Raw genomic sequence first — 9836 nt, forward strand, 5'->3', positions numbered from 1 at the left:
CTGGGATGGTAGAGATAATGCAGGTTCAGTGTCAGGTAAAATGTGGGAGCCAAAAATGAGGCAGAGGTCCTGCTTCTGCTGTGTCTTCTGGCAAGGATGGCCAAGGAGGCAGTTTGCTTTTCTATGAAAGTTTTCAGAGGCCCCCAATGGTTTGGAGGTAAGTCTAGCAGAGGATTCTTGACTGTGGTAGCTCCCTGCATATGGTAGCCTTCCAGACCATGGCCGTGGTAGATAACTCCGAAGGAACCAATCTACCCTGTATTTAATGACTGACCTGTTGTCCATGTAAGCTGTAGGGCAGTCTGTTTTGAGTGGGCCCAAGAGCGAGGGCAAGTTCTCCAGCTGATCCAGGCAGTTCCACGATTCAGTTCTTAGGATCCAGAATATCTAATGGTGTGCAAAGCATCCGTGATGGTTAAGAGTGCTCTATGGAGCTCGTGGGGAGCCCCAGGAGGAGGGTCACAGCATAGGATTTGAATATTTTGAAACCAAAGCCACATCCTCTTTGCCAAGAACAATTCTCCTTTTAAGAAACAGCTCTCAGTTTGCTGAATGCTTGACAATGGAAAGCCAAGGGATCTTGTGACCTGCCTCCCCATCGTGAACAAGGATCCACTCATCTACAAAGCCGGTATAAGTGGAAGCTGCCTATGGGATATTGAGCCTGTGCAGGTTCTGATGGTCCCGGGTGCATAGTTCATACTCTCAGAGCCCCTGCTCTGGTCACATGTCTCCTTCAATCCATGGTTAATCCCTCATGGGGAGTTCCCTATGAAACGATTTTTTTAAAGAGAGAAACAAATGGAATCCGGTTCCTTGATGGTTCTTCTAGGGGAAGAAGCCTGGCCACCAAGCAAAGCTCCTGGGAGCCCAGACCCCATGGAGTGGGTCGCAGAGGGAGGAAACTGTGAATACCAACCATGGGCTTGTGACCAGAAGCAAAACCGAGGGTCTTAGTAGCTGTCACTTTTTTTTCGTTCTTCGTGTATCATTTACATATATTGATCCCTTTCCTTTTTCCCCCTTCTCCTTGGGCTCTAGTGTTTTCTAAAGGGTTTGAAGGACATGATTGTCTTTGCAGTTCAGCCCCAGAGGCTGCGGACCAGGAGGACTGGATTGTGACTGAGCCATAGACAAAGGGAACGTTCCCCACAAAGATACAGAGAAGCGTTGGCCTCCCCCTGGGGAGAGGGCAAGTGCATCTGCAAGTGAGGGAGGAGCTGCTGTTCTTGCTGCTATGTGGAAGCTTACATTTGGGAAGAAGAGTAGAGGCCAGGTGGACTGGTGCTCAATAGCTGTTCTAACCTCTTTTTCATAGGCCTTCCTTGACTGCAGAGGGGGGAACCCCTCAGACTCATTTTGTAGACTTCCTCGAAGCAAAGTTCTAGATATAATTTAACTAATTTAAACTTTTTTTATTAAAGTATAGTTGATTTATAATGTTTCCTCAATTTCTTGTGTACAGCAAAGTGACCCAGTCACACCCAGTTCCTGTGCTGAAAAGTAGGGTCCCATTGCCCATTCATTCCAAATGCAACAGTTTATATCCCAAAACCCTGAACGGCCCATCCATCCCACTCCCTTCCCCCCTCCTCCCTGGGAACCACAAGCCTGCTCTCCTTGGCCATGATCTGTTTCTGTGTGGTAGCTAGAATCATGTGTGCCATATTTTAGATTCCACAATAAATGATATCATATGGTATTTGTCTTTTTCTTTCTGCTTACTTCACTTAGTGTGAGTATCTCTAATTCCATCTGTGTAGCTGCACATGGCATTAGTTTATCTTTCTTATGGCTGAGTAATATTCCATTATGTAGATATACCACATCTTCTTAATCAATTCATCTTTCAATGGACATTTAGGTTGTTTCCATGTCTTGACTGTTGTGAACAGTGCTTGCTGCTATGAACATAGGGGTACACGTACCTTTTTTTTTTTTTTTGTCCTTTTGCCATTTCTTGGGCCACTCTCGTGGCATATGGAGGTTCCCAGGCTAGGGGTCCAATCGGAGCTGTAGCCACTGGCCTACATCAGAGCCACAGCAATGCAGGATCTGAGCTGCGTCTGTGACATACACCACAGCTCATGGCAATGCTGGATCCTTAACCCATGAGCAAGGCCAGGGATCGAATCCAAAACCTCATGGTTCCTAGTCGGATTCGTTAACCACTGTGCCACGAAGGGAACTCCCTACACGTATCTTTTTGAATGAATGTTTTGTCCGGATATGTGCCCAGAAGTGGGATTGCTGGATCATATGGTAGTTCTATATTTAGTTTTCTGAGGTATCTCCGTACTGTTTGCCATAGTGGTTGCACCGATGTACATTCCCATCACAGTGAAGGAGGGTACCCTAAAGTTCTGGATATAATGTAAATTCTCACCATGCACTTGCACAATCTCAGGTTCACTTCTAGGCTGCATGGGTTCTACCAGCAGGCATGGTCAAGGAGCGGTTGGGTTCAGAAAGGTTAACAAGGTGCCTATGTGCAGTCACTAGCCCTATATAGGTATCTGGACTTGCCCCTTCTCTCTCTATTCCTTCCCTCCTGAACCAAAATGTCTGTTTTATAAACTCTCAGGATCCTGTCTCTTGTGAATAGTCTAAATAAACTAATTCAGGCTAAGTTTCTTAGTGACCGTGGAAACAATGTTTTAATATCAATAACAATAACCATGATGACTGCTGCTGCTAACATCATTTTGAGTGTTGCTTGTATGCTAAGAGCTTCGAGTTAACAGTGTTATTTAAGAGTTCCCTTTGTGGCTCAGTGGATTAAGAACACTACTAGTATCCATGAGGATTCAGGTTCGACCCCTGGGCTCCCTCAGTGGGTTAAGGATCTGGTGTTGCTGCAAACTGCAGTGTAGGTTACAGACGTGGCTTGGATCTTGCATGGCGGTGGCTGTGGTGTAGGCTGGCAGCTGCAGCTCTGATTAGAACCCTAGCCTGGGAATTTGCATATGCCTCAGGGGCAGCCCTAAAGAGAGAAGAAAAAAAAATGATGCCATGTAATCCTTAAAAATCCCCAAACCTAATGAACTAAGTGCTATCATCTCCATTTTACAAACGAGGAAACTGAGGCCTGGAAAGCTTTTAAAAAAAAACTTGATTAAAATGTTACAACCTGGACTTGAATCCTCGTCTGAGTTCTGAGTCTTGTCTCTTAACCACTATTCTCTATTGCCTCTTCAAATCCAGTGGAATGATTTGAGAATATTAAGTGGACTTGAAGCTGGATGGGAAAATTATTTTAAGATTTCAGGATGGGGGAAATCTTCAAGCAACTGATGCATGTCTATTTTCCTGAGATCAGGAAAGCTAAACATAAGACAAAAAGAACGAAAGAACACTGCGGTAAAACAGTCATTGCTGTAGAAACAAGCAAGCATTTTGGTTTGTTTCATTGGATGATGAAAGCGGGAAACATGAATACTTAAAGAAGGGAAAAGGTATACAGGGAAATGAGCAAAGGTAGAGAAATATGGAAAAATGTGAAAGGTCAGTTTATTATGAGGACAAAATATTTCATTAAAGAGCCCATATTATGATAAGCTTCTAAAAGATTAAAGTAGCATAGATAAAGCAGTCAATCAAGTTTAATTCAGGATTAGATAAGAGGCTGGTAGTCAGGAATACGGATAAGATGCTCAAAGCTTAAGGTCACTGATTATTTGGAAAAGATGAAAGGTAAGCACGGATATTTTGTGTGATAAATACTAGGCTCCTAAGGAAACAATAACCATAAATGATAAGGTAGAAACCTTGTAATACTGGGAACTAACCGGAATGGCTACATGGAGATGATTTAGCCTAATGAGAGTCTTAACAGTCACATATTCCTAATAAAGTAGGGCAGGCAGTAAGTCCTATTTAACTCTCCAAAGTGGTCAATGAATTTTAAGGAGTGAAGGTTAGGCTAACTCACAGGTGTAACTAAACCTCTTCCTATGTATAGAGAATAACCAACCAGTTAAATAGCTGATCTGGTCAGTTCTATTTGCCATGCCAGGCATAAAAAGATCTTTTTCTTTTTTTATGGCCTCACCTGTGGCACTTGGAAGTTCCCAGGCCAAGGATCAAGCTGCAATCTACACCACAGCTGTGGCAACGCTGGATCCTTTAACCCACCGCCCTGGGCAGGGGATCGAACAGTGCCTCCACGGCAATCTGAGTCATTGCGCTCGGATTCCCAACACACTGTCCCAGAGTAGGAAGGAACGCCTCTGACCAAGATCTTGCAATCAGGTTGGTCTATGCTCACTCTGATGAATAACTTATGTGAAAAGAACTTGAAGATAGCAAATGAATTTAATTATCAGTGAAAATTACCAAAGAAGAACTAATGTTTGCAAATGCTAATATTTTATTATAAAATACACTGTTATTGTTTCTACTAACACTTTACCAAATTTGAAGCAGATTTAGCAATTTGCCTTATGCACAAAAAAGTACTTAGGTCTGCATAGTGTTATACCTTCTTTTTTCTTCAGTTAGTGCTAAACATAAAACCATTATTTTCAGATCCTTGATCTAGCTTTCAGAATTTATCCTCTACTCTTCACCATGTGAAATAAAAGTTCTGTTTTGACACCAGGGAAAAATACAGAAACACACATATTTACACACAAATATAAATTATATGATCATTTGCCCAACACAATTACATTTCCAAGTGAAAAAGTATGTGAAAGTGGCTTTCTAAGAGATGAAGCATTCCGGCAAAATGCAAAATAAAAAAGTTCCAAGTGAATGATCCTTTAGGGTAGAAAAAGGTTAGCTGTGAATACGCTTGTGAAATATACTGTGGAGGATTCTCATTCTGAGATTATGATCGTTCTTGCCTCCAGGTTCAAGTGTTGCTCAATCAGCAAGGTGCTCAATTCACAGTGATTGCGGCGCATTTCCTCGTTGATCAGGAAAATGTGTAATCTCAGCCTAGACACATTTACCATAAAAATGAATATACGAAATAGGATTTTTGATTTAAATTTTCCACTTGCAGCATATCGAGAAAAATATATGCAAGAGAAGATTCTATTTGAAAAGCTCTAATTCAAGTAAGTTCAAAAAGAACACATCTCTATGTACCTAACGCTGTCTTGCCATTAGATAGCAAGCTTTTCTCGCTCAGAGCCCTTGTCAATTTGATTAAACTCACAAACACGTGGCTGACTCCGCCCCTTTTAAAAATACTCTCTAGCCGGAGGATGACTGAGAAGCATGTGGCTTTGTCTCTGTGAGTGGGTCCTTTAACAGAGCAATCAGAACACACAACACTAGCTAGAGGCGAATACGTTTAAATTTAATACCCCACAACTGAATTGCCCAAACGCAGATCATTGCAGAGAGGAATTCAGCAGAATGCAAATTCAAGTCCAGAATCCAGAATACCCTTCCAGCCATGGGCATTTTCAGTTTAAAATGGGCCTCATGAAATATGATACTTATTTGTAGTGTCGTTTTAAAAGGCTAATTTTGGAAGCCGCTCTGTTTTCTGCATATTCTCTTTCCAAGATTAAAGATCCTTCAGGTGAAACACTTGATAGAAAAGAACGGGACCCTGGGTGTGTGTGTGTGTGTGTGTACACACATGTACGTGTCTCTTGCAACGGTAGAGGAAAAAAGGTCCAATGAAATTCCAAAACAGTTAATTCAGCCTAGACCTGGCCCGGATGACCAACTCTGTCCTCACGAGACAGCCAGGCCGTTAGCTGGCCCAGGCGGCTGGGAAGCGAGTGGGGACCAAGCGGCCTTGCAGCCCGGCGGCCACGCTTACAGATGGCGCAGGTCCCCGCCGGACCGAAGCTGGAGCAGCTCACGAGGGAGCTGGAGCTGGCGGTGGGGTGGGGGAAGGTCGCCCCGCAGCTCACGCGGGGCCCAGAGCCCCAGCTTCCTGCAGGTTCCGCCGGCGTCCGGCGGGGCGGACGCGCTACCATAGCAACGGCGGCCCGCCCCCGCTTCCCGGCGCCGCCGCGCCACGCAGGGTGGGATGGGGCGGGGCGGCCGTTGCTAGGAAACCGGCGGCGGCCTTCCGCCTCCGCGGCGCAGTCTCTAGGCTTCCACCCTTCACCTACTTCAGCCCAGCCCGGAGGGAAGTGGGGGAGGGTCGGAGCGGCGGGCGAGGAGCTACATGGTGGCCCAGGGGCCCGGGCCGTCCTCCTTTGAGGTCGACCCTTCCGGCCGGGAAGACGTCCTCTCTTCCTTTGGCTTGTGTCCTGTGCCCGCAGAGGAGAAACGAACGGAAACACTTCGGCATTGCCTCTCCCGGGACTGGCTGTGTAAGGACAGTGACGTCCCCAAACTCCGCTGAGGACCTTTATCCGCCTTCTGAAAGGAACCCTTTTTTGAGCTTTACTAGGTCGAGGAGCAATGTTAAGCACTTGGCATACATGAACTCATTTTCTGTGCTGTGAAGCAGGAGCTAGTACCTTCATTTGAACATGAATAAAATGTGGCTACGGTCGGAAAACCGGTTGGCGTGGAGCCAGAATTTGATGTCCAGTCTTGCTTAACTTCAAGGTCCCTGCTTTTTTTTTTAAATAGTTAAGTGTCCTCCGTCAGCTGCCTCTTGGCTAGCCCATCGTCCCGTCCTTTGCTATCCAACCAACACACCAACTGGGACACGCTGACTGGAAATGGTCTGACAAGGAGATGGAGAAGCTGAAATCGAGGTTGTCCAGAAAACCTGGCACATACAGTTTACACTGATTTATCATCGATAATTTACAGATGTCCCAGTCTGTAATGTAGTAAGGGAGTTGCGACTTAGGGTTCTCAGATTCTTACTAAAGGAAGAGAATCTAAACCAAAGAATTTGCCAAAATCCAGATCAACTTGTTGTGTGTATCCCATGGTGGGCTACGTATTGTGGGAGATTAAAAGATTTCCCCCCCCCCAAACAGTGCCTGTGCACAGAGAGTTTATTTGCTATTAGGAAACTGTCTTGTTTTGTCTTGATTCTTGATTGTGCAAGTAATTTATTAAGGACAAGCTTCCAGAAGACACAAATAAGGGAAGCGGAATAGGGCAGGAGGATAAGGCAAGCAAGGCAGGAATGTAAGGTCAAGTTCCAGCCTCAGCTTGATCCAGAGGCAGCTGTGGGGCACAAATTACACAGAGAGTTGCTCGGCCCTGAAGCAAGGGAGCTGGGTTTTTATACCCCTGCTCTTACCAGCCCCTGGCGATGGGCCTTCCTGAACACCCAACACTTCCAGGGTGAGTCTAGGTGAAGGGACTCTAATAGATTAAGGGTAGTTCTTTGAAAGCTGGAGGTGTGAACCATTAGGAGAGAAGCACCCAGAAGCTAGAGGATGGGGACAGTGAACAAGTAAAGGGGGTCTGAGAGGGTTTGGGCAAAGTACCAAAAGCATACACTACAGTCCACCCCTTGCAGCATTCAGATTCACATGTTCCCTGGTTAAGTTTCCATCTTGTCCCAGCTTATTCAAGATTCTAACTGGTCACAAATCTAGTGGGACAAACTATAGCTCTTGCCCCTGCAGCTGGTCCCAAGGTTATAACTAAAAATCGTCATCTCTCTTCTTTACCATCTATTCTGTATTCCCCTCATCCTCCACTAGCCCTTTTGCTAGTCTAGGGGGGTTGCCTGGAGGGGCCGCAATTTTCACACTTAGGGGGCTGAGCTCCTTGCTGCCAGGTCTCTTTTAGGAAGTGGTTGCTGTCACTGCCTATTTTGAGTTAAAACTGGGCTTGGAAGTAGCAAGAGACACTCTGGCAGATCAGCTGAGTGCCGTATGTATTCCTCCCCTGGTTATGTAACAGCAGCCCTGCCTTCCCGTGATGATCAGGGTCAGTTGCCTCTGCCAGCATGATCATAGATTTCTCTGCCCACAGAGAGTCCAAAATAAGAGGACTGCAGCAGTAGTTTTTAAGTTTAGTGGGACTCTTCCTCTGTGTTCCCTGGCATGAACCTCTAGGCCCAATGCCCTGGGGTTGTGAGGACAGGAAGGATGCGTTAACAAAAAAGGTCCCTGAGAGTGGCAGTGAGCCAGGCTCCTTCGCTTTCTACCTCTTGGTTCCTGAACCTGTGTATTCAAGTCCCTGGAGACACAACACAAAATAATGGCTCTCAGTTTAGGGCACATGCTGCCTCATGAAGGATGGTGCCCCAACCTCACGGGGTATCCTTTCTTAGTTAGTGCCATCTTCTGCCTTCAGAAGGTGGTTACAATAGATCAGACTAGAATGGTGGGTTAGGTTGAGGAATCCATGGATCCCCCAGTCATTTGTCCATTACCATACCTCTTTGGGGCCAAAAAGGTTTTGTGAGATTCTGTGTCCATATTTCAGACTTTTTGAGACCTCAGAGAATGAGTCTTGCCACAATACTACAGGCAGGTAAGGGAAATATGTACAATGAATTTGCAGCAATCTCAGAACAAGATGCTGCCATTTCCAGGGTGAAAGGGAATCTTATGTATTTAACTTGCCATCAAGTCTCTGGTTGGTCTCCTCAAGGAATGGTCCTATTATGGGGTTCAGAGTCAATTTCTGATGGGTTGGATATTCGTCAATGGCAATGGCTAGATGATGCCCTGCTCACTGGTTTGCTTAATGCCTCTTCTGCAGTGAATGCCCTCTGGTAGGCATGGATATAAAGTGCAAATATCCTCACTCCCATAGATCCTCTTTCCCTAAACCTCCTTGTCCCCCATCTTTCAGCTGTGCTCCTCCATCCGCATGACCAACCAGTGTGTCAGTTTCCATGGCTCATGAGTTCATCTATATCTTTAGCTGGGGCCACCTCTCCCTCCACACAAATTGGATCTCCAGGGGCCATGCCTATTACAATGATTTATCATCCTTGGTTTCTTCAGAGCCACCTCTGGTGGTGAGGGGGGATGCTATAATGCACCTGTCCGTTTTCAGTTTACACAATATACGGAGTTAACCCATCTATGAACCAAATTTGGGATCTTTCCTGTACAGCTTGTCATAGTGGATACTCCATGAGGTCATAAGTGTGAGCTGAGAAGATGCTTTGCTTGGTGGATAACAGGGCCTGGGCCCCTGCTTTATGCAATTTACTTGTGTGTTCTGGAACTGCTCAAGCCCAGTTCCACCCAATTACATAATTGTTATAATTGTTATTTCCTCTGTATTTCTCAAAAGCTAGAGATGGTGTAGAATGCCATAATTAATGCTTGGTACATAAAAAATATTCTGCTTTCTTGATGTTTCATCATATACTACTGATTAGAGGTTTGTCATATATATGTCCTATGTAAGTAACATCAGATAAATCCTTATATATAATTTTATTGTGTATAAAATAAAGATATGCTGATGTTCTAACAAATACAGAGAAAAAAAAAGATATAGAATGTCACCTACCACCAGGGATGGGATCTCCATTTTCATCTTGCTGGTGAGTGAGCTACATCCAGAATCCCATCCTTAAAGCCAGCTTCCTGCAACTTCTTATGGCACCATCTGTCTTAGGCAGGTTTCCCCAGATACAGAGCCTGAGGAGAGGGTTTGCGTATAAATAACTTATTAAGCATGTTGCCCCAAGAGAAGTTGAAAAGGGAGCAGGAGGAGTAGAATAGGGAACAAAAATTAGCCAGGCAAGCTTGTGATTTCAAGTGAAGTTCCAGACACCACTGGAAGCGCTGGGGAGCTTTCAAGAATAAATTGGCCAGCAGAGTTTATCCTGCCTGAAAGGGAGCTGAGTTTTAATAGTGCTGCACAGTCAGTCATTAGCTACAGGCCACCGTGGGGATTTGTAATTTCTCAGGCTGTTTTGGTTCTGGAGGCATCTGAGAGAATTGGTTCCAGGGTTTCCAGGGAAGCACTCTGAGGAAGGTATG

At 45.1% G+C, this 9836-nt stretch overlaps 1 long non-coding RNA gene across 1 annotated transcript; it reads left to right on the top strand.

Annotated features, from left to right (window-relative positions):
- Positions 1 to 4159: 4159 nt before the first annotated feature.
- On the top strand, positions 4160 to 9195 carry LOC146401883 (uncharacterized). The gene is made up of 2 exons (XR_014811499.1): positions 4160 to 4251; positions 4854 to 9195. It is a non-coding gene; the product is annotated as an uncharacterized LOC146401883 (long non-coding RNA).
- Positions 9196 to 9836: the final 641 nt, after the last annotated feature.

The sequence above is a fragment of the Sus scrofa genome, chromosome 7, assembly GCF_054392235.1.
Source record: "Sus scrofa isolate SSC_HxYL_T2T_F1_AM1 chromosome 7, Sscrofa_HxYL_maternal_Yorkshire_Landrace_v2.0, whole genome shotgun sequence".
In the NCBI taxonomy this organism is placed as follows: Eukaryota; Metazoa; Chordata; class Mammalia; order Artiodactyla; family Suidae; genus Sus; species Sus scrofa.